General features: G+C 49.1%; 1 protein-coding gene across 3 annotated transcripts in view; it reads left to right on the top strand.

Moving 5' to 3' along the window:
• Positions 1–24,240, top strand: part of PRDM16 (PR/SET domain 16) — a 262,940-nt gene that overhangs the window by 738 nt on the left and 237,962 nt on the right. The gene's annotated exons all lie outside the window — the stretch shown is intronic.

Consider the following 24,240-nt stretch of genomic DNA (forward strand, 5'->3'; position numbering starts at 1 on the left):
GGAAGATCCTGAAGGCAGCTCGGGTGTCCCAGCTGGGGGTTAAGAAGGTCTGGGGGAGGGGAGTGTGGGGGAGTGTCTTTAATTTTTAATTTTTTAAAATTTACTTGGGGGTGGAATTGCAGCTCGTAAGTCTCGCGCAGCTTTTCCCTCCGTCTTCTAGCGGACCCTTTCCCGTTCTTTCGTTCGAGTCGTTTTTAGAATGGATTTTCCGAGGAGGAGAGCGTGGCTTTTGTAGGGAAGAGCGGGACTTCTCTGTCCCCGCTCCCGCAGAGTCCCGTTGCAAAGGCTCGGGCTGGTTCCTCGCCGATTCCCTCTTAGGCTCGGTGCAGCTCAGGATCCCGGAGCCCGGGCAGCTTTTCTGTCCTTCTCTTGTATATTATTATCACTATTACTACTATTATTATTATTATTACTATTATTATTATTATTATTATTATTTAGTTTCTGTTTCGCTCTGGCTCTGTGCGAAATATCTGGAGGCTGCAGAAGTTCCAGCGCAGTCTGTGCCCCGCTAGAAACTCTGCTCGTAGTGCCCGGAGGAGGCTCCGGGGAGCAGCGGCGGCTGCTCCGGCTGAACCCGCGTGGGTTTCCACGGGAGCCTCCCGGGGGATGTGGAGGCGCCCGGAGCCGGGCGGGGGGGGGCTCCCCGCACCCCCCTCCATGAGCCCCCCGGGTGAGGGGGATCCCCCAGCTGAGGGGGGCAGCTGGCGGCCCTGCCGGACACCCTCCGGGGTTCAGCTTCAAACCGTGGCTGGCGAAGGGTCCCGGGCGTTCGCAGCGCTCGCACACGTGGGCTCCGGGGTTCATTTTGTCATTCAAGTTCGTTATTCGGAGCCGTTTCCAGCGGCCAAGGTCAGCGGGCAGCTCTGGTCCCGGCCCCTCGCTTTGAGCCGCAGATCCCCCTTCCCGGGGGGGACGCGCCCGTTCCAGGGGGGACCCCGTTCTCCGACCCCGTTCTCCGACCCCAGCGCGGCTCCTCCGTCCACTTTTCCTCACAAAGTCGCTCTGTCGCCGGGTTTGTCGCCGGCCCCGAGCTCCGGCCACCGCTCCCGTTTTGCAGCAGCCCCAGGCCCTGCGATTTACCTTCGTGTAGCGACATTTTCCGTCGCGCTCCACGAAGGTCCCCCCGCTCCCCAGCCGTGTCCGTGTGTCCCCCGCACACCTTCCTCGGCTCTGCGGGCACAAACCCTGCTCAGGGTGGGATTGGTTACAGTTTCCGTGGTCAACGCTGTCAGCACATCGCTGCGACGAAGTTTTTTTCGATTAATCCTGGAATTTCATTTCATTTTTTTTTATTTTTCAGTAAACACCCGTTTTAAACGCCCCCGTTCAAATAATAACTTTTTAAAAAGTCATCACTTATTGCTTTAGGTTGTTAAAATGAAGAGTAATTTTCACAGCTCTCTTGACTGGAAAAGCGAAGTTGAATGGTTGAATAAAGTGGAATATTTCTTTTATTTTTATTCTTTTTTTTTTGTTTTCCTCTTTTTTTTTTTCTCCCCTCCTTCTCTTTCTTTCTGCTGCTGCAAAAGACACCGTGTGTTTGCAGATGTGCCCGGGGGGTGCAGCGCGGGGCCGGGTTTTTGCAGATGTGCCCCCGTGGGCGCGATGCGGGTCCGGCCGCGTTCAGCGCGGGTGGGACCAGCCACGCTGCCCCGGCTCCCCCGGGGAGCTCCGCGAGCTTCTGCAGCTCAGGGACCGGGAGGTTTTCGGTGCCTGGATATCTTGAGCGCTCGGAGAAGGGCCGGGAGCTCCGTGCCCGGGAGCGAGCCCTTCCCGGCCGCGGGAGCCGCGGAGCGGCCGCGAACGCGCCTGGAAAGCGCCTGTTCGGAGGCTGAGCCCTGATTAAAATCAGGTGTTTAGTACAATACAAGGCCCAACGGTTTATGGGGTTTCAGCTGAGGATTTTTTAGGGATCGCAGTTCAAAACAGTAGTCCGAAGCTAAGGTTTCAATATCCCAGGAGTATTTATTTGCGAAACAGATTAAACACGGACACGAGTGTGGGGATCTCGCCGTGTTTCCACCGGCGAGGTAGCGAGAACTTGGGTTACGGCTCAGAACCCCGCAGGTCCCTGCCCAGCTGCCCTTCCTGGGCTCTCCGGCCCCACGAGCGGGTGCGGGTGCCGTGAGAGCCCGCACGGCCCCCGGTGCGCGGCCGCCGAGCGGGACGCGGGGCAGTAGAAACACGGTGTGCCGGAGAATTTCATTTCATTGGACAATATTTTAAGCAGATGTGAGGCTCCGCTGGGAATTCGACTCTATTACCTGGCTGGGAAAGGGGACGAACGCGTGTGCGCTGGGGTGGGAGAGGAATTCTCGGCAATTTTCAGTCCGGCTCCCCGGGACAGCGGCAGGTACCGGAGGCAGCGGAGCTGAACCGGGGCCGGGGATGGTTTTCGCTCGCTTTGTGGCTTCCCTCTGGCTTGGGAGCCTCGAGTAATGGCTGTAAATCAAAAGCCGAGGCTCGGGCAGGGTGCGGGGGGCGCAGCAGCCCCGGGGGTGCCCAGGTGAGCGGTGCCCCCGCAGCCCCCCGGGATGCGCATCCCACCAGAGCCGGGCTGTGCCCGCGGCCCGGGGGATGTGCGGGACGGGCAGGCAGGGGACGGGCAGGCAGGAGAAGGGCAGGCAGGGGAAGGCCACGCCGCGTCCCGGCTGCGCGGGCCTCGCCCTTCAGCGAGAAAATAAAATATGGGTGAGTGGGGAGAAGGTCCAGCAGCGGCCGGGGGTCTCGCTGCTGCTGGCGAGAGGGTGCAGAGGAGGCAAACAACACCGGAGTTGGGTGCTGCACGCCGAGGGCAAATTCGTTTCCTTTCGAAATCCCTGAATTTCAGGGTAAAAATATAAGTCCCAGCCACACACGGCTGGCCAGGATCGCAGGCTCTAAATAAGTGCTCGTGCTGGCAAACGGTGACCAATATTTCTACGGTCCCGTTTGCTTTTCACTATTAGGAATATGACCGAGGCAAAGTTTGGAGCGGGAGTTTTCAGGCAGAGCCGGTGCATCCTGCGGGCAGGCTGGAGTGGCGGGGAAATGGCTGTGAATCCAACCCTGCGCTCCCCGGGACCTGCTTCTCGATTTAAGGCTTCGCCTTTGAAGAGGAGGCAGGCTTCACGTTTACTGATATACATACATATATATATTATATATATATATATATAATTTTTTTTTTAGATTAAGGGTGATGAGACTGTGGAGGGAAACGGGAGCGGGAGAGGAGGGAAAGCAGAGGCTGCAGCCCGAGCGCCACTTCCCGGCGTGCGGCTCTGTTTGTGCTCCCACAGACGGTTCCAACGCTGGAACGCACGAAGGAGGAAAATTTATGGCGCTTTCTGCCGCTTAGGCTTTTTTCCCATTTCCAAGCCTTTTCCCGTGCCCTGTCCCTACCCAGAGCTCCGGGCCCCGAGAGCGGACACCGGCCCCGGGGAGAGCCGTGCCCGGCCCGGCTCCCCTTTCCCCCGGGACCCGGGAGCTCGCCGGGGCTCTCCCGGGCTCCTCTCCCCGGGACCGCCGCGGGTGCGGAGCCCCGCGCAGATGCGGGGCCACCGCCGGGTCCCCGCCGTCGCTGGGTCCTCCCCCCCCCGTCCTGCCCCGGATCTGTTCAATTAGGCAATTAGGGATGCTGGGCAGGGAAGGGGGGGTTGATCCGCTAATTAAGGTGATGTGTAATTAGCGCTTCAACAAAAATTGCCGAGGATTTAAGATCGCTTTACTCTTAAAAAAAAAAAAAATTATCCGAATTCTGCAAATATAATTTATCAGTTCTCCCACCCGGCCCGCGTGATTTACTTGGGAAAAAGCACAGAGGGAAGGAGCGCAAAGCGCGTCCTCTCCTTGGCCTGGGCAGGAACTTGGCAAAGGGGGATCGAGCCGGGGCTTTGACGTGGGGACTGGCTGCTCTCGCCCGCAGAGCAGCAGCTTTGAGGTGCCAAAGTGCCAAAGGAGACGCAGGAATCGGGGATTGAGTCCTGGCCTGCGATAACGTCCGTGCTCGTGGGTGTCCGTGCCCTCGGATGAAGTGCCTGTGATGTCTGTCCACGTGTGTTTACATCACAGGGCACTGCCGTGTGCGTGTACGAATGTAAGTTTATAAAGTGCATCAAAGACAGGCACGTTATTCCAATTTCACTGAATTCCCGTGTCCTGTAAAACCTCCGTGTCGATGCAAAACGCGTCTGTGCAGATGCATTTGTCTGTCGAGCCGACAATGCACGTACAGAGGTCTTAGAACACACAGTAAAATCACAGGTACTGTATGGTCAGGAACCAGAATGGTATGTGCAGAAAGTGGGCTGAATTTGTATTTAAAAAAAATTGTTTAGCACCTAAAGCTGTTTTATTTTTTAGACTCTGTGCTGGAACTGCTGTGTCAGTTCAGTGATGGCAAATGAGGTCTTTAATGAGCCAAAGGGAAAAAATAAAACAAGTGCATTCCTAAGGGTTGCTATTAAAAATACCTGAGGTCAGGAAAAGCAAAGAATTGCTCTTGTGCTCCGCACACGAACGGACACGGTCCGGTGTTCAGCCACACGTTCCCAGGATCAGAGGACCCCGAAACGGGCAGGATTCGGAATTCTCAGCCGAGAGAAAGCCAAGTGTACCTGAAACCCGCACAATCTGCACTGCCGTGCAGGCAGAAGGCAAGGCAGGAGCTGGGATTTCCCAGCACGGCGGCGGTGGAACAGCGCCGGGCTCGCTGTGATAACACCCCGCTCCCCAGCCCACGGAACCCGGGGCTGCAGGGACGCTCCGTCCTGCCCGCTGGGCCGGGGACTCACCTGCCCGCAGGGGCTGAAAACAGCCCCGACCGTGGGCTGGGATACCTGGGGGGATGACGAGGGAATCCTGTGTGCGAGAGGGAAACCTCCCCGCGCGGCGCGGCCGCTCCTTCGCCTTCGCGGAGCGCCCGGAGCTCCTCGCGAGGAAGGGCCCCACTGAGAGAAAAGCGTTATTATTGTGATTATGGCTCCGATTATTATGGCTTATATGTTTGATAAAAGCCCTGTGCTATTGAATATAGTGCTTTAAAGACAAAGGCCCGGGAAGTTTGCAAACATGAAGGAGGTGAGGCTCGGGAGCCACCTGGACTGGAGGGAATGTGCTCAGTCCTGCGGCAGAGCTGGGGAAGGGAAGGAGGCGACTTGTGGAGGGTCCCTGTCCGCCCCTGGTGACAGGACCAGGAGAAGAACCCACATTTTCCAGAGCTGCTTTTGCCCTTCTAACTATAAAACTCGCATTCTCTCTGTTTGTTATTATTTCCCCCCGTTGTTGTATTAAACTTCTGGGGTGTGGAATTGTTCAGTGGAAGAAAAATCTGTGTTTCCAATGTAGACCTTTTCTGTAGCACAAAGCTGATGGCACCTAAGACTGGCTCTGCTCTCCGTGGGCCAGGACAAGCTCAGGCTTTGTTTCCACAACCTGCTGGCTCTCCCCTATTACTGGATGTGTTTATCTTTTTCCCAGTTAGACATTATTTAAATGACCAGCTTGCACAGTTCTGAGGACTAACTGAAAGCATCCAAATTTTAGCCAAACAATGATTTTTCTCATGCCTATTTCCCCAAAGATGCTGTTAATCCCGTGGGGGTGAGTAACCAGCACATCAATAAATACCTGTCCACAGTGTCTGTGTGCAGTTAGGGATGAAGACATCTGAAGGGGATGTGCAAACACATTTGTTTCCACTCTCTGGGTAACAGCCTGTTGATATGTCAGTGCTGCCCAGCATTCCACACCAAAATTACTGCTGTGCTTTCTGATCTTAAATATGCCCCTTTTTTTTTCTTTTTTTTTTTTTTCTGGAGGAATTTCAGGTCAGGGATGTCGGAGTGGAAAAGATCTATGACCTTATTATTTCTTTTATTTTTCTTAATGGATTTTCATGCATCACTGCTACCTACTCATGGGCTGTTTATTTTCATTTTTATTGCAGTAGGTTGTGTGTTGTGCAGCGTCAAAATCTGTAACGGAGTGTCCCTGTCCTGAGGAGTTTTTTTTCCCCTTGTCTTCATTCAGTGAATGATGTGACCCTCTTTGCTAATAAAAATGAAATACGACTTTCATCCCTGGAATAAGTGTGCTTCCTGCTTCTGAGTGCTCATATTGAATAAGGACTTTTTTTTTTTTTTTTCATATTTTCTCTTTTTGTAATTGGGAAGAAATTTCCCTGCAATGAGGGATGTGCTGGTGGGCAGGACTAGAATCTGAGATCCTTTTCCATGGAGTGAAGTGCTTCTCTGTGCAGAGGTGTTTGGTGTGCAGGACAGTGGGAGGAAGGAGAGTTTCTGTTCAGAGGGTGACTAAACTTTCATCCTGTTCCCCCCAAAGAGGTGCTTTGCCCCAATTTAGAAAAAAAGTTAATAAGGCACTTTTTTTTTTTTTTTTTTAATATACCACTGAACCCACTTTTGGGCTGCAAATGAGGCCACTGGTCCTCTTGGGGAGACGTTTTCCAGGTGAAAATGAACTGAGACAGCCAAATTATTTCCAGTAGGCCACAGAAGAACGCTCCCATCATGGGAACTCTGAGCCTCAGTCGAGCTGGTGTGGAAAGACTTTGTCTTCTCCCAACCACTCACTTTTTTGTAATTATATTAGGGGCCAAAAGTGGGGGTGGCTGGAGCACAGCCCTCCCCTGAGCAGGGGCTGTTTGGGGCGAGGTGTCAGCCCAGAACAAACCCGCCGGGGATTGATTCTTGTCCCGATGGTTTTTTACGTCTTTCAGGTGTTTTGCTTTAAGGTCACACTTGGTGGTGGTGGGTTTGTGCTGCTCTGTTGTTCTTGGCTTGGGAACTCTCCCACCAGAGCTCTGAGACACAATGCCCTGGCCCCAGCTATTGGGCTCAATTTAGGCATCATTACCAGATAACGCTGTCAGCCCGGCCCCGATCCATATTTGTTTAATAGTTAATGTTCTGTACAAAATACAGAGAGGGGTGGGGGAGAAGTCAAACTGCACTGAATGCTCTGCTTATTTTATATCCACTATAACTATTTTTGTCCATGAAAATTGGCTTAATTATATCAATGGAATGTTTCTTTTTCAATTCTGTAGGCAATTAGTCCATCTTGCTGGCTGCAATTTATTTTAATAAAAAAATAAACCAGTGGCGTGTTCAGTTCCTCATCCCCTGGGGACAAATGCGATTGGTGTGTTTAATTTCATTAACTACAATGCGGCCTACTGGAAAAATGTATAAAATCAGCTTTATACAGCTTAAACACTGGCATTTGAAACAAATCATTACTGCATTAGCTGTCACCCTGGTAATTCTAGAATCCAGGACAAAAATATTATAGCTGTTTTTATAACCCTCTGCAAATACACTGTTAAAATAATTTGTAATCATTTTTTAAACACGGCCCCGATGTTTTCAGTTAAAATATCTTATCACCACCAGAGAAGGTTGGCTGTTCATTGTCGCAGGGAGGCTTTAGTGAGTGATTCAGAGGTGGCTTCCCCAGCAGAAAATCCACACCTTGTCTCCCTGAGGCTCCCTGGTTTGGAGATGGACACTCAGGGAAACACGGGGTGTTTTTTAACCAAACGTGAGTGTACCAGTTGTGATCCCAGTTTTTGGGAGTGCAAGTGCAAGGAGCGGTTTTTCCTGGAGCTCAGACTAAGAATATTGTGAAATTCAGCATTGTTTCTACCACCACCTCCCCTTCTGCCAGCTTTTCTTTCCGTGCAACCCAGCAGGACACGTCTTAGAGCAGTTCTGAGTGTTCCTTTGGGCTCTGAGGCTGGGAGGGGAAGAGGGGAGGTCTGTCCATCCCTCTGTCCTGATTCTGGGGGACTCAGCCCAGCACAGCCTGTCTGCAGCTCCCAGGGCTCTGTTGGACCCAGAGGAGGGGAGGACACACAGAACCTGCCCTGGCTCACCCTGTGTTCCCCACAGACAGCAGAGAGTGTTTTTCAGGTACCACAATACAGCCACAAACCTGTTCTTTACTGATCTCAACGTGTCTCTTCCCCACGTAAGTGCTGGCTCCAGACACGGATAATCAATGACTAATGCTGGGCAGAGCCCCTGTGCCTGATTTGGAGGTTAAACTGATAAAACTCAGTTTGTTTTTTTTTTTTTTTTTTAAATGAGAAGCCAAATCCTCAACTCATGTAAATCAGCATCAACATCAATGAACCTAATTTTCACCAGCTGGGGACACGACCCAAGAGATTTTGTGTGTGTGTGCATAAAATGCACAAATATTGGTCTATAACTGGTTTAAGGGGATTTGCTCTCAGCATCTGCAGATCAATATCTGATGGAGAAATGCAGTTTGGTTTGGTTTCTTCTCCTTAACTTCAGGAATGACCTACTCCAGTACCTCAGCATTTTGCAGGCAGATTGCTGTTTTCTGGAGTGGCAGGGACTTCCTTTCCAAAGGAGTGATCCACAGAGGATGGGCCACCCTGGACATGAGCCATCTGCTCCCTTGCACGCACTCAGCTTTATTTATTCCTTTTCCCTTCCCTGCTCTCAGAACCAGTAGTTAATTTTCTTTCCCTATCTTTAACTTTACAGCAGCGGCGTCTTGTTAGGAGCCATATCAAGTTATTGTTTTATGGGTATTGCAGGGAAAAAAACCCATCAAGTTTATTTCCTACTTGGTATAAAACCACTCTGGGGGGACTCAAGCAGCTAAAGGCAGTGTGTCCCCTCAGGCTGGGGGTCTGGAGGACGCAGGGTGGTGGCAGTGACGGTGTGGGAAGGGTGGGAGTGGGACCACAGCTCTGTCTGGGTTCCCTGCCCTGCTCCAGAGCCCAGCCCTGCTCCTGAGCTCTGCAGGCTGTCAGGGGGAGCTGCAGGGTGAGGGGAAAAAAGGAGAGTTTTCTGTCACTGCTGTGTGAACCCTCCTGGCAGAGCAGCTGTACCTGGGTTTGAGGGGCAGGACGAGGCTGGGCCAGCTCTGCCCCCAGAGCTGCCCTTGGCACGGGGGCTCCCTTGGCACAGGGAGTTGCTGTCCCTGCCCAGCATCCCCGGGAGTGGGTGCAGGGCTCCTTGGCTGGGAGGAAACCCGGGAAGTTGGATGTGGAGTTCTGCTCTGGACATGGAGAATCCACAGAAGGAGCAGTGGTGGAACGGGGGCGGCTCCTGAGCCTGTCACTGAACCAAGCCCAGCTTGGAATGGCACTGCCTGGCCCAGGATGCAGAGGAAGCAGGAATTTGGTATTTTGCTAAGCTCAGGAACTAACTTTTCCAGCTTAAGCAAATAATTTACTCTCAGCTACTCCATCTGTGTTGTGGGAGGGACCCACATCACTGTGATTCCTGGAGCAGTGTCTCAGTAATGACCTTTGTGTTGGTCCAGCTCCCACCAAGGGTTTGGGGATGATTTTATTGAATTTACTGCATCAGATTTTTCCCCCTTTTTTTTTTTTCTTTGCAAGTTTCAGATTTGGTTAAAAATCTTTCATTCCATCTCAGACCCTAACAAAAAAAGGCTTTTGTTTACATGTAGCCTGGCATTTTGTTTCCTTTCAGGACAGTGTTTAGTGTTTTTTTATTTCATGGCAAATGGACCTTTTGGGCTCAATCATGTAAATTAATTTTTAAATGGCTGTGCTGGAAGTTCATGCAGTATAAAATTGCTTTACCATATTTTTTTTTCTGTTTATAGAAAAGGACTGGTTTCAGTTTATATTTTATTACCTAAATGTGAAATAAAGAACCTGCACAACTTGCAAGCGAACATATATTTTATTTTAGAATTATCACATAGGAATAAAATAAATTTAAATCCCTACATGGCACAATAGTCAGGTTTAAAAAGCAGTTGATACCTCACAGAGAACTTTGAAAAGCCCTTTGCTCAGTAACAGTTCTACTCATGTATCCCATATAGAATGAATAAAACCAGATCTTGGTTACTTTGGGAGTTCTTAAAATTTTTCCTGCTAGAATACTCTGCAAGTGTTTATCCAGAGAAAGTTCAGGAGAGACTTTGCTCTTTTGTCTTGTGTTCATGATAATGCCTATTAAAGAGGGATTTTCACAGGTGAGCCTGCAGGAAATCCAAGTTATCTTCAGGGATGTCCCTAAGGAAATAACTCAGGAGCTACCGACGCTCCCTCAGACATTCAGAGATTCCTGGCTTTCCACACAAATACAATATCTGGGCAGTTAAAGGCCTTTTAGGTAATTCTGGTGCTTCCTCAAATAATTTGTTGTCTGGGGTTCATGATTATTTCCATAAAAAGGAAGGGCTGCACCTGTGAAGTGAAGAGACACCAACCTGTTAAAGATCCTCGGAGAATCCCCGCGGGATTCCCAGCAGCTGCTCAGAGCAGCAGGTGGATGATACAGATGTTACATGTTTCCAAGTATGTTTTTCATTTCCTCTTTTAGCTCACTCTGGCTTTTCCAGTCCCATTTGCAGACGAAGCAGCGTTTTTGGGTGGCTCTGCAGGGAATGTGGATCCCGGGGCCGGAGCATCGCCTCGAGCCACAGCCAGAGAGCTGCTCCTGGGATCCAGGAGCCAATTCCCAGCTAAATACTGATTGTTGTAACAGCAGTGTCTGTTCCAGCAGGCCAGGGGAAGGAACCCACGTTTAACACCCATCTATAAATCTATTTTGGCCCAATGGACAGTGACTGTTTGGGGGTTTTTTATGAAGTATTGTGGTTTAGCAGTTTGTGAAATAAGTCTTGGGGTGTTAACCAGAGAAATGTCCTGCTGGGCATTAATTCCATTCAGCACCTCCTCAGAGTGCCCGTGGCTGTGCTGTCCAGGTGACTTGGGTCATACTGGGGAATTTGGCTTCCCAGCCATGGAAGAAAGCCCTGCAGGCTGGTCTGGGGAAGCTGAGGCTCTCCTGGGTCAGGGACTCAGCCCAAATCACACACCTGGAGAACAAACAGAGAGAAATAGTGTTCCCCACCATCCCTGCCTGGAGAATTCCCTGTCACTTACTGATGAATCCAGTACTTTAATAAATAGGGTGGGGGGAAGGAAGGGACTAAGAACCTATGGAAGTTTTCTGGAGCACTGCTTTGGTTCGAACCCTCCTTCCTCCCCTGGTGCAGGTTCTGGGGCTGGAACAGGACAAACCAAGGCTCCTGTTTGCCCCGAGACCAGGAGATGTGAAGTCCAGGGTGGAATTCACCTCGTGCAGCTCCTCAGTGTCCTCAGGGGACCTTCCCCAGCTCTGGACATTCCCTGGCACAAAGCTGGGACCCAAACCCTGCTGCAGTTCCTGGCAGCTCCTGGCAGCCTCTCCATGGACTGTGCTGGACTTTAGAGCAGGCCCTGAAGGCACTGAACTCCTTGGGACACCCATGGATTTGCATGGATGGAGTTTTTCCTTGTACCTGGGTCTCCATGTAGAACCTGTTAATGATTAGCTCCAAGGGGCTGGTGTGAGAGACATTTATTTCCCTCAGTCAGCCCTGCCTTTCTCTCCACTTTAAAGTCCTTTTTCTGGTGTGACTTGGCTTTTAAATACTTTTAAATGTGCTTGGTTTTTTCTTAACTTGCAGTTTGTAGAGCTGTGTGCCTGATTCTTTGCACACAGCCCAGGGAAATGTGCATTTCTGCCCCCCCAGAATCCCAGGATAAGTGGAATAACCCCATTCCGTAGTTGCATTTTTGTAATGGAAGACTGAAGACACAGTTTCCATGTCAATATATACATTTTATATCTATCTAGACCTATGCATCTAGTTCAGTCACAAGCTGTAAGTATGTAAGGAGTTTTTTTCTTGTTGGTGGTGATGGATTCTTAACCTTTCTTTTGAGTTCTTTCAACAAAATGACATCACACAAGTTTGAAATCAGAAGAATCCCTGAAAACAGACAAATATCAACCTGCTGATCTCTGTCTAGAGGCTGAATATTGGGAGAGTGGCCATTAGATCAGCCCTGTGCCTCAGTGCTCACATTAGAACAAAAAAAAGCACTCTTGAAAAATTACTGAATTCTCCTTGCAGTGTCGGGTTCCAAGATAATGATGTGTCTGTGTGTGAAAATATTAAATTGCAATAACATGCAGAGTGAGTGGCTTTCTGAATGGGGTATTCAGTTCACAGCTTGGACTATACATAAAGCTAGTGAGTGACAGAATACAAATGGTGTCATAAAACATCAGGGGAATTTAGAGCCAGCCTCAATCTTTTTGATCTATATTCTATCTGTGGAGTGCTCTCCATCTATCTTTAGTTAATGAAACAGTTAAACATATTTAATTATTTATCACTGTTTAATGTCAGGAGTTATCAAAACAGATTATGCTTCCCTCCACACACTTAAAGGTATTAGAAGAACTCCAAATGCATTTACTGCAGTCTGGGGTGTTTCCTGTCCACAGATAGTGCTTTAAAACATGGGTTTAAATGTACATGTGTTTAAACCCCAATTGTTTGGTGACAGCAGATGCTGAGGTTTTTTGCCTGAGAACATGCTTTGTTCCTATAACTTTGTTTCTTACACAAACTCTACTTTTATTTGTCCCAGAAAACGCAGAGAAATGAGAATTTAGTTTCACTTGGGATGAGAAATGGGACAGGACGGGGCAGCTCTGGGAGGGTGTGAGGGACCCACCCCTGAGAGGGCCCAGTAACAGAGACAAAGTGAGAAAATCACTGAAATCATGGACAAATGTGCTGTGCTCCTCCTCTGTGCCTCCAGACCAGCCCCAGCAGGGTTGTGGAGCTCTTTAACCATCATCTCTGAGCATGGCACACGCTCCTGTGACTTCCCATTGCCCACTTTTCTCACGTATGAACGTCCATAAAATGTTCTCTGTGGTTCTCTGACCAGCCCCTGGAATCCCAGCCCCCCTCTGGAATTCCAGTGCTGCCTGTACCTGTGGATCTCCCGTTCCACGGAGGGAATTTCAGCACTGGAGCCCCCAGGACGGGTCAGGCTCCTCCCTCCCTCCCTCCCTCCTCTCCCCCCCCAGAGGTGTTAATCGTCCCCATCCCAAGGCTGGGCTTTGCTGCTCAAAGCCACCGTTTGTTCCTGAATCCCATCTGCCAATTCCAGGCAGGAGGAAGGGCTTTGGGATCCCCCTCGGCCCTACCACCTGGGTCTTCTCTATTGGCAGCTTTGATAAGAAATCATTCTTCTCCACCTAAGCTCTCTCTTTACCAGCGGTTTTAAGTTGCTCCCCACCCCTGACAGACTACCCTCGTTCAAAGGGAGACCTGGAGGAGGCTGAGGGTTCTGCTGAGTATTAGGAGTCCATTACCAGAGGACTGAATCCTGTTGGGATCTCTGGGGAGACAGCCCTCCTTGGCCCACCAAACAGAGTCTGGCATTGTGAGAGGAAAGGGCAGGGGGATAAAGGAATCCAGCCTCGCTTTTCCCCTGACAAAGAAACCTCAATACTTTTATTCATCGGAAAATGGAATAATACTGGTGGGTTTGCTCTGAAAGCCACTGGCTGCTCCGTGGGCCACCGAGGCTCTGGGATGGGGAAGGGCTTTTTTCAAGGGGAGAGGACTTTACACACATGAAACAAGATTAAAGGATCTCTGTGCCAACGTGTCGAAGGTTTTGGGGATTACAAGAAGACTCAGTGTCTCGTTGCAGTCACGTGCAGGCCCAGAAGAGCCCCCCTGCACTGCTGAGAGCCCCACACAGATGTGCTGGGAATAAAACCCCTATTCTGTGTCGTGTTCCCTTTAAAATGCACCACGTGGTGGTTTTGGGTAAAGGTGGGTTAGGGACTAGTCCAGGTTTTACAGAAAAGAATCACTCCTGTGTAGTCGAGTGGTGCCCTTTATCTTTAGGGTATCCTGCCATAAAACCCTTCCAGCTGCAGGAAACCCCTGGAGCAGTGGAATCCCCCTCACTTTTGCATGTACGAAAAGGCTTCATGCTGCAGATTCAGCAGGAACACATGAGCTGAATTTGGAAGCATCTCCACATCTAAAAACCAAACCTGGTTTTTGAAGTGTGTGAGTTGGGTCACTCAGACCCAAGTGAAACCATTTGGAATGCCAAAAATCAAAGAACCATGGAAAGGATGGGGTTGGAAAGGACCTTAAAGCCCATTCAGTTCAACCCCCTGCCATGGGCAGGGACACCTTCCACCAGCCCAGGTTGCTCCAAGTTCATCCAACCTGGCCTTGGACACTTCCAGGGATGGGGCAGCCACAGCTTCTCTGGGCAACCTGTGCCAGGGCCTCCCCACCCTCACAGGGCACAACTTCTTCCATATATCTGAGCTGAATTTCCTCTCTGTCAGTTTGAAAACCACACCTTTGATTTTTCCTGTACCCGAAGCTGCCCCATGGAAGCCCCTTCCCCAGTCCAGCCTTTGCAGGGGTGTTTTCCTGACTCATTGTGAGCACACAGGGTGGGACAGGTGGCTCTTTGGGGGGTCAGTCCTATGGACAGACTTTCCTCTGGTGCAGCAGGGACATGACTGACTGCACCACACGTGTCTCACTGGAGGAAAATCAGAGTCCGTAATGTCGTATTAAAAATATTGGTAAATTATTGATTATTATTTAGCCCAACCTTCAAGTGTGATGAACTGGTTCCCATGAATCACCTGATGGCTGCAGGACTCCGTGGAAGGGAATGGCAGGGTGCAGGCAGGTTTCATTTGGGAAGTAGAGCCCTGGCTGTGTTTCAGGAGCTGATGAGTGAGGCTCACACAGAGTCCAGGGGCTGCTGCCCTGCCAAGGCAGGGGATCATTTCCAAAATGTTTGGCTAAAGGGTTGCTCCAAATAGCATCCATCGGTATTTGTGAGTCTTAAACACATGGCACTGGCTCCCAGGGCATAGTCCCTGGAAGGAGAGGGCGGAGGGGGTGGGTGATGCCACCTCTGAGAGGGCACCGAGCTGTGGAGGCTCCTGGGTGAGCCCTCACTGCTCCCTCCAGCAGAGGATCTTCACATGAAAGGTCTTTTCCTGAAGGAATTTTGCCTGCACACTTATTGCAGGAGCAGCTCCTGGCAAAGGGAGTTCTTGTGAGTCAAGTGCTGGAATTTTGCACTGAGGGATAAATAGACAACGTCCAACTGGCTTTTTTTTGTGGGAAGGGGCAGCTGGGGTGGAGGGAGACACAAAGAGCTTTGCCTTTCCAGCTGGTGAGGGAAAGGAATTCTGAGAGCTGCAGAAAAGGTCCAAATTCTACTCCTATACCTTGGCCTACACATCATAAAGATACATAAGGAGTTGAATTAAAATGAACGTGTGGCTAAAATGAGAGGAGATCTTTCACACGGTGGTGGCAACAAATCCATTCCTTTTTGAAGTGTGTTCTTCTTTGCCTTAACTTGAGTTACAGAGAACAGCTGTTAAAATGTTAATTACTTTAATTCCTGCAATTAATAATTTTGAGGCATTATTTTATCCCTTGCTAAACTTTAAACCAAACCTATTCGGTTGTGAAAACTTGCATTTGGAAGGGGGAGCAAATTTGTTAAAAGACAAAATAATCCCACTATTGACCTAAAAGATATTTATTCCTGGTATTTCTCAGCTTCATTTCTCTCCTTCATTGCAATGTCTGTCTCTGCTGCTTCCACACTGGGAGAGGGAAGGAGCTGTGATACTCTGGGTGTTTGTGATTGAGTTTTACTGAAGTTCTGTCACCCAGAGTCACTTGGCTACAAACTGATTAGCTACAAACAGGGGGAAATACCCAAAGAAAAGCCCCAAAATGTGCCACTGCAGTGATCCAAATGGATCCTCTGCGCTTTTTCCAGATAGAAACCCAAAGAAAACAAGCCCCAAGTGACTCCAGGGCAGTTTTCCTGGGAGAGAGGGGATAAACCAACAAGGAACTGCAGATGTTTCCCACGTCAGGATTGTTTCATGTGCTTTAGTGGGCAGGGTGGTGTTTGGTCAAAGCTTGGACATGATGGTCTTGGAGGTCTTCTCCAGCTGTGCTGATTCTGTGCCATGACTGTCCTTGGCAGGGGGTGGGGGGGTTGGCACAGGTCCCATCCCTGGTGCCACATTCCCCCCCCGCTGCCCCTCGGCCTCACCAGCCCCGTGGGATGTTGCAGGGACCTGGTTCACGGTTCCTTTACTGCAAAACCTCGTGTGAGTGACCCCCAGGCCAGTTTTAGGCAGGATGAGCAGGTCTGGGCAGTCTGGAGGAGCCCTGAGCCCCCAGCACTCCCCACAGTCGAGTGCCAAAGCTTTGGGAGTTTCCCCTTTTCCTCGTGATGCGAGTTTCCCGTTTGATTAAACAAATGATGCTTTGCTTAATTTGTCTGTGTTGGCTATTTTTATGAAACATGCACTTAATTAAGTAAGAGAAATACAGAAACATGTTTATTCCCAAGATTTATGCGAAAAATGAGAACCCCACTGAAATTTCCAGTAGTGAAGCAATTAAGTAATGGAATTCCACAGTATAAACATGGTATAATTCAACTATAAACCCGGTGTCTAAGTAATGTTAATGAGCTGACTTGGAGCTTACAAAAGCTTGAAAAGTTCAGTCACAGATGAAAATGGAATTTGTTCTCAATTATAACTGAAAGAAAGTTAGTTTGCATGAGGGATGGTCTCCAGCTGGAGCCCCCAGATAACTTCCCCACGGTTTGGGCTGACAGGTTGCAGAATTTGCAGTGGCTTGTTTACATCTTTTTCACAGTAACTACTGAAATTATTCTATTTTCTGCAACGTAGCACAGAGTCTGAGGATCACAACTTGGAGATCCTGTCTGTAGGAAGAAGCTCAAACCAATCTGACACATTAACAAGGGTCCAACTTGAAAACTGGCAAAATGTGAGGGTTTTATTTCAACTTGAACTGTGAATTCGTACTGAAGTTTGGCAAATGTTGGAGCAAATCTTGTAGCTGGCAATTTGGACCCCTGTTTTCTGCAGAATCTCCCCCTCCCATTCCCAGTTTGTGACAGAGCCTTTGGGAGCATGAGGGGAACGGGGACTCTCGGGCACCTTCTGAGAGCTGAATTTTATTTGTTCCATATTCTTTGCTGCCAATTCTGATCTGATTCTCCCCCCCCCCCCCCATCTTCCAAATTCCCACCCATTTTGGTAGATTCCTTTAAAACATTTTTCCAGGGCATTAACCAAGCAGTTTGCTGAGGAGGTGTGTGCCCACAGTGCTGAGGCACATCCTGCCAGCCACGGGCCCTGGGCTGACGTTTCCCTTGGAGCCTGTTCCTGCCCAGCTCCCGGGGGGCTTTCCCTGCCCTCTGGCCTCCAGGCTACATTTTCTTTTCTTCTCTCGTTCCACTTCAGAATGTTGTTTCTATCACCTTCTCAGCCCAGTAAATAGCACGCTGCAGATTTATGGTGTTTAAACTTTTAATACCATGACAGATTTTATATATTTTTCACAGCATTATTCAGACGTGTTATGTTATGGTTAGTTCAGGTTCTGGTGCAACTGCTCTGAGGAACTCCTTCCTCGTGGGCAGCTCCTCTTTGCCAAGCAGTGTTTGCACTTGCTCCAGAGGAGGAGGGAAGGAATGTTCCATAAATGTTGCACAGGATTAAAGCTGGGCATGGAGACCCAAAGCCTGACCCTGCAGCCTGGAGGAATTACCAACCACAGCTGGCCTTTGGGGGGTGTCTGTCCTTGCTCCTTCCAGGCTTTCCCAGCCCCAGCTGAGCGTGGGATGCTGCTGCTGTCAGGGCTGAGGGAGGGTGGTGAAGACAAAGACCCCACAGGGCTCCTGGGGGGTGAGGCACTGATGGCTCAGTTTGGGTGCAATGGGAGTTTTCATCTTGGCTGCTTTCACACCCAATGTCCCCGAAACCTCCAGCAGTTTTGGTGGCTGCTGCACCCCCAGAGTGGTTCTGAGCACCCTCTGCACCGGGGTTTGTGCTCTGGCACCACGGGCACCCTCTGGGTCTGCTCTGACAGTGGAAGGGTTTTTCCATCATGAAAATACTCAGGTAGAGTTGAATAAGCAGCACAGAATGTACTCAGTGTTCATTTTGGGAGAAGTCCTGGTCTTTCCTCTTACATTTTCCCTATTGAATATGTGACTATTAAAAAGAAAAGAAAACAGAAAAAACCCACCTAAATTAAAATTAATTAATCGAGGGGCACATCTGCTTGCCCTGAGCTCCTCTCACAGTGATACTGATTCTGTGGAGTTTCATGAGTTTATAAAACATTAACTACTTCTACAAGAACAACAAACATTGTTCCCTCCTCCCATAGATCCCAAACCCAGCTACCAGATGGACCCAGTACCCAGCAAGGGAATATTAATTTAGATGGAGAGAGACTTGGTGTTCTGGGTATTAAATTATGTGCCTTGGGAAATGCAGTACAGTAGATGTGTGTTTGTACTGAGTGGTGTCTTTGTCTTTCATATATAAAAACACTAATTAAAATATAATGTGAAAACCTGAGGTATGCTGGGGACGTTTTAGTGTGCTGCTAAGGTAAATAAAAATGAAACAAAAGATATATATATATATAAATGCTGGGTCATTAAAAGTGCATTGTTAAACTGCTCTATGCCACAAAATTGCCAAATTAAGAGCTGAACAGAAGCACATCTGGAATGAGAGCAGATTCCTGGGCCGTTATCCCAAGTCCTGCTCTGGGTCCATGGTTCATTTGCTCTGCTGGGAACCCCTGTGTGGAGGAACAGCAGCTCCTGGAGCCCCTCCTCGCAAAGGCTCCTTTTGCAGCCCCTGCAGTGCCAGCACAGCCCTGGCAGGTTCAGCCCAAGGCTGGACTGAGCTCCAGATGCTGCTGCCTGGGATCAACGGGCCCTTTGAAGGGCCCAGAGCAGGAACATCAACTGGGCTGTGCTGGGGGTGTAACCAGGGAAGGAGAGGAGCTGCCAGGGGGTGCCCTGGTGAGAGTGTGGTGGCTCCAGATAACCAGGAGGTTCTGAGGATTTCCCTTCATCCATTTAGGGTCTTGCAGAGCAGCTCTCAGCACGGGGTGGGTCAGCTTGGCACCTTTGGCAGCTTTAATCCAGAGCCCATCAAGATCTCTCTGTTTGATTCATAGAACCATGGAACAGTTTGGGTTGAAAAGGACTTCAAATCTCAGCTTTTTCCACCCCCTGCCAAGGGCAGGGACACCTTCCACCAGCCCAGGTTGCTCCAAGCTCTGTCCAACCTGGCCTTGGACACTGCCAGGGATGGAGCAGCCACAGCTTCTCTGGGCAACCTGTGCCAGGGCCTCCCCACCCTCCCAGGGAAGGATTTCTTCTGTATATCTAATCTAAATTTCCTCTCTGTCAGTTTGAAGCCGTTTCCCCTTGTCCTGTCACACCAGTCCCTGAAGGACAGGCCCTCTCTGGCTTCCTTGTAGCCTCCTCAGATGCTGGAAGGTGCTGTGAGGTCTCCACACCACCTTCTCTTCTCCAGGCTGAACAGCCCCAACATTCTCAGCCTGAGATTCATCTCGTTTTGGATTTGTGTTTCAATGTGTGAATGCAATAACTCCTCCTCGGTACTTGCAGTGTTGGACTCCTTATTAATAAATATCTTTCTGGGCAGAAATCCAAGGTTGAAGGTCGAGGGTACATCAGAGGCTACAAAAGGCCACCTTATCACCACTAGATTGCTTTGAGGGTGTGTAAGTCCCCTCCAGAATCTTCTCCCAGTCTTCCTGGCACAGGAACAGCCACGTTGGTGAAGAGAGAGAGAGAGGGGGAAAAAAAATAAAATCTCTCTTTGTGCCACTATCCCCCTGAAGAAAAAGCTTAACATCTGATTTAAGTTTACTGAAATAACAACAGATGTTTATCTTGTATTGTATGGCACATGGCACTACATCTCATAAACCCCCTCCTGGAGCTTAAAGCGGAGTTTCTGCTCCCTCATTTGGACACTTGCAGGCTTTGTGCTCTTTTTTAAATGTTTTCGTTTCTCTGGAGCTTAATCTGCTACCAAAGTATTTATAAGTATCACGTTATAAACCGTGAAACGAGGAATAGCAAAGGAGATTTTCAATACTTCCTTCCCCTAAGCACAGGACTGAGCAGCTACTTACCTGCAGCCCCAAAGAATGAAAAAATTGTGCAAACTCCCTGCAGTCTTTCATTAAGAAGAATCCATTAAGGGTGTGGGACTGGGGACAGATCAATAGGAAAAAAAAATTATGCCTTGGGAAAGCCGAAAGCAGGGAGGAAAAACATAGGAAATTTTTATTTTTCTGAGACTCGTAAAAAGTGAAACATTTTCACTTCTAAAACCTCTGTGTATCTTAATGTGAAAAGAGTGAATGCCTGCAGCCTGTGTATTTTTATATATATATATTTATACAGATACTTATTTCCACTCATTGCAACTGTAGAAAATCTGCTGCAGAAATGGCAACTTTGTTCCAGCACTGATCTATGACTGCTGGGGAACAGAAAGAAATGAGAAACATAAATACAGGAAAAAGTTCTTTCAGGAAGAATTTCTTCCTGGAAAAGGGTGGTCAGGCCTTGGCAGGGGCTGCCCAGGGAGGTTTGGAGATGTCCAAACCCCACTCTGGAGGTGCCCAGGGAAGGCCTGGCAGTGGCACTCAGTGCTCTGGGCTGGGGACACGGTGGGGATGGGGCACAGGGGGATCCACGGGCTGGGAGGGCTTTTCCAGCCTCAGGGATTGTGGAATTGTTGATGGGTGAACACTGGGCTGACAGGGGCACTGCCCAGCTCAGAAGGGAGCTGGTACTTCAGGTGACAAACCAAATCCTAGGGATGGACCAGAGGTGTCCAAGGAGAGTCGGGGGCTGGTGAAGGAGGGAAACAGGAGTGTCCTGGTCCTGCCCAGCCACGTCATGTCTTCAGCTGGGACAGAGTTTGTTCTGTTTTCTAGATGTTTCTGAGCTCCACTGATCCATGACTGTTGTGGCTTCTCTTCCAGCCTTCCCTCTGCCGCTGGTTTATTTTATGTTTGAACAAACGCAGCCCTCCTTTGTTTCCTCCACCGAATTCTTTATTTATTATTTCCTAAAATGATTTGATTTTCCCCCTCCTTCCAAACACATATGATTGCAATAAGCCCATACAAAACAGGACCAAGAAACAAAAGGCTGAACATGCTGATAATGTACATTTGGTTTGTATTTATCGTTTTAAGATGTGTTTTAATTGGTTCACTACCAACATCCTGTAACTTTCAGTCAGACAGAAGAGAAACCTGTTTCATTTTAAAGTCACTTAATTTCTTCCCTCTTTCAGCTGAGAGCAGTGGGTAAGGCCCTACTGTAGTATCTTAAAATTTAATTTCATTAAAACATTTTTAAAAAGGGGATTACAATACATCTTGGTTTGTGATTCTCCCTGGGTTTCATTGGGAAATGGGTTTTTTAAAAGAACAACGACACAAAATGTTTTGATGTTTTGGAACATAAACCTTCATGCACAATTTCTAACGAAAATATGCAGCTATAAACCTGGAAATAAACAGTTTTCTTGTTATTCCAGAAGCTTAATCTGTTTAGTTTAATGAGGAGAAAGTGGAAAGGTGACAGAAATGTCACCTCAAAGTGCTTACCTACAGCAAAATTTGAGTCAATAGGCTAAAGGTGTGACAACACCCAGCTTAATAGAAACCTTTATTAAAAAAAAAATTAAAAAGTAGAAATCTGGGAAAAAAGGGTTGGAAGAGTGATCTGAAAGATCAGCTCATGTATCCCCCTGGACAGCAGGAAGGTTTAAACCTCACCTTGGTGGGTCTGTTTACAGTGAGTGTGTCCCTCAGCACTCCCCAGGACAGGGTCCCACACTCAGACAGTTCACCAGGACCTCGAGTTCACTGCTGAGAACTCAGGGGCTGAGGTTTGGTGCCTCCTGAGAGCTCTGTGAGCACCAGACAGGAATTGCTTTGAGGAAGTCTCACTGCACAGGTCACCCTGCAAAGCCACAGGACGGTCCCTTCTGACCTTGTCCTTTGGGAGGTCACAGTCACTCTTACCTTGGACCTTAGTCTGTCATTTGGGATTGACAGTTTTCAGAGATATTTTGTATTTTAGGGGGCTAAAAGTGCCCTTCTGCTCCTGCTAAAACCAGAGCTAAATAAAACAGGGGACAGCTGCAGGTATTTTTGTCTTCCACCTCATTGCAACACATTTTATGAAATGTCTTGACTTTGTTCCATCCATGGTTGTTCCAAAAGCTGTATTTAAACACCAAATTTGGTCACCTGGCACCTGTGTTCTGCTGGAATCTGCAGGGGGGTTGCCTGGGGATTGATGACCATGTTGAGGTCACAGCCAGACCACGAGGATGATGAAGGTCCTTTCAGATGGTTCCACAGCCAGTGCTGTCTCCTCTCGGGTAACTCTGGACCAGGGGTGTCCAGACTGTCACACAAACTCTCTCCTCCCTGGGTAAAGGTGTCCCCACCCTGCCCTTCTCCTGTGTGATAAGGAATTTCTGCTGCTGTGGTGCAACTGTTCTGTGTGGTCAGTCCAAATCAAGAAGTTTGTTAACAGAAGTGGTGAAGTGGTGGCATTACCTGGGAGTTTTCCTGGGTTGGTGTCACCCAGCTGGAGACCTGCAGGAGCTGCCAGAGCCCAGAGTGGGGCAGGAGGAGCCCCAGGGGACTGGGGGTGCCCAGGGGGAGCTGGGAAAGGCTTTTCCCCCAAAACTGAGCAGTTGCAAACCTGAGGTCTTGAAAAGGAGCTTTCCTGTCTCTGAGGAGGGTGAGTAGTTGGACATTCCTCTGGAAAACTTATGGAAACTTTAGTTTTTATAAATGCTGCAGAGTTCCCCTTTTCCCTTTGGCCAATGGGAAGGTGAGGAGGGGGAAAGATGGAAAAAGCTTCAGTTTGTTTGTTGGCCAATTTGGTCAAAAAGAGAGCTGGGAAGTGTCTTTTTCCATGGAAGTCCTTGCTGGAAGCCTCTGTCCAGCTCTGTGGATGGGAGCTCACAGCTTGTCTGGGTGTTTTTGCAGCATTTCTGTGATTTTGCACAAGTGGGAGGTGCAAAGGCAGGGAATGAGTGGGATTCAAGCCACAGTTTGGAAGCCTCAGTTAGAAAGGAAGGGCCAATATTGCACTCCTGTGGTATGGGGAGTTACTCCAGGAAGGAGGGATCCCTCCAGCGTTGGGATCAGGGGATAAATAAGAGTATAAATAGCTCTGTGTGCTTTAAACCAACTACAGAACCATTTCTTCAGCTCAGCACGCTGGAAGTTTGCCAGGGCCGTGCTAATTATGTTGTATCTTGTTTTTATCATATATGTTACAAACCATTTCTTATGCCAGAATGTCTGGACACGTTTCCCCGGTATCCCGTTACCAGTTTAGGTTTCTGCCCATCCTCTCTCCCCTGTGTTGATTTTTCCTGCAGTTTTCTGTGCCATGACCTGCTGCCACAGCAGTGCTGCCCGGGCAACTTCCCTAAAAGTGGGTGAGAAAGGCAAAGAAAAAGGGTTGAAGTGCACAATGCTGCAAACCCAGCCCGTGGTGTGTGTGACTCTGCCCCACAGGGACCCGCAGGGTGTGTGTTCCCTGCTGGAAATCACACACAAGCTTTGCTGTCCATGGAAATCCTGCAAAGAGCAGTTGTGCCACCATGGGAAGAGCTCCTCTGCTGCAGTGTTCAGTGAAGAGGCAGATAAAGGCAAAGGGGGGTTTGGGTCAGAGCAATGCAGAACTCGGAGGGAGAAGAGCTGAAGCGATGGAAGATAAGAATAAAGAGGATGCAGAGTGTGATCAGATGCAAAAGGAGAATAAGGGGAAAAAGGTGGCTGGGACAAAAGGGGTCAAAAGGGCACAGAAAATAAGAAGTGGAGTGGAGGGGGAGCATTTCTGTGCTGCAGTTTTCCGTGAGACCTTTTTAAGATAGACATCAATTTAAAACTTTAGCTGGGAGAACCTCAGAAGGATAAAATGTCATAACTCCAAGGACAGCACGATTTAGGTGGACTTTTTTTGTTTAGTGAAGCTTTTCACCCTGAAAACGTGACTAGAAAAGAGGGGATGCTGATTGCAGAGGCAGATGGTGCCTGGTCACCAGGCTTTGCAGGCTACTGGAGTGCTGTGCTGAGGTCAGGCACCTCTGCTGATGGTCTGTGATCTGGGCACGGAGCCCTTCACCCCTGGCAGTGAGGGGGGCAAACAGCCCAGGAGGTTTGGGAAGGGCAGGGGAGGTTTGGGAAGGGCAGGGGAGGTTTGGGAAGGGCAGGGGAGCTTCCCTGTGGCTCAGGCAGAGGAATTTTGCTGTAAACACCCGTGAGATGCTCCGTCACATCCAGTTCGGGGAGAAGTCAGTCATCAAAGATGACAAAGGGGTCCTTGCTCTTGAGGCCTGAGATGCTGATGAAACACTCTTTGAACTCTTTGAGGTTTCTTTGGTTTCTTTCTCTTTCTCATTTTTTTTTTGTCCTTGT

This window comes from Chiroxiphia lanceolata, chromosome 22, assembly GCF_009829145.1.
Source record: "Chiroxiphia lanceolata isolate bChiLan1 chromosome 22, bChiLan1.pri, whole genome shotgun sequence".
NCBI classification, from domain to species: domain Eukaryota; kingdom Metazoa; phylum Chordata; class Aves; order Passeriformes; family Pipridae; genus Chiroxiphia; species Chiroxiphia lanceolata.